This window comes from Carcharhinus amblyrhynchos, unplaced genomic scaffold (assembly GCF_965287045.1).
Source record: "Carcharhinus amblyrhynchos unplaced genomic scaffold, sCarAmb.v2.hapA scaffold_79, whole genome shotgun sequence".
Taxonomy (NCBI): domain Eukaryota; kingdom Metazoa; phylum Chordata; class Chondrichthyes; order Carcharhiniformes; family Carcharhinidae; genus Carcharhinus; species Carcharhinus amblyrhynchos.
In genome coordinates, this window is record NW_027649819.1 from 494,091 (window position 1) to 494,794 (window position 704).

Sequence of the window (704 nt, forward strand, 5' to 3'; positions counted from 1 at the left end):
AATTTGCTTTGAGTGGAAACTTTGTGAAATGAAAGAACAGGCCTCAGAATTGATCAATGAGTTCCCAGTCAGGAACAATTGTAAAAAGGTGGCTTCAACCAGACAAGCCAAGTTCAGTTTCCAAACTGCGCTCCGGGCTCCCCTGGTGCCTGATGGAATCAGCAACTGAGGAAGTTCCATAATTAAAACTATTGCAAATAAGAGTTGTTTCTGTACGGCGGGCGCTGGTGGTATAGTGGTGAGCATAGCTGCCCTTCCAAGCAGTTGCGGCGGGTTCGATTCCCAGCCATCGCATTAGCAATTCAATTACGTCTTTTCCTTCCATTTTCAACAGAGTGGGTCGAAACAGGGCGGACGCAACATTTGACGACAATGAAATACAATAGAGATTTCTCTTTTTCCTGTGTTCATTCGGACCTAACTCATTTCTACTGCAAAATTATTGAGCTACAAACACAAGTCTCTGACCTAATCAATGAGTTCGCCGTCAGAGACAAAAAGACAAAGTAAAAGTAGAGGAACAAATTTCAGCTCACGCACTGTGCTTTGTCCAATAACGGTGCCTGATGAAGTTAGTATGAACGGTACTGAGGTGATTATATTACTAGTGTGACTTGCGTTGCTGCGATGGCCGAGTGGTTAAGGCGTTGGATTAGAAATCCAGTGGGGTTTCCCCGCGTAGGTTCGAATCCTCGCTCGCAGCG

At 45.2% G+C, this 704-nt stretch overlaps 1 non-coding gene across 1 annotated transcript; it reads left to right on the forward strand.

Moving 5' to 3' along the window:
• Positions 1-621: 621 nt before the first annotated feature.
• trnas-aga (transfer RNA serine (anticodon AGA)) lies at positions 622-704 on the forward strand. The gene has a single exon. It is a non-coding gene; the product is annotated as a tRNA-Ser (tRNA).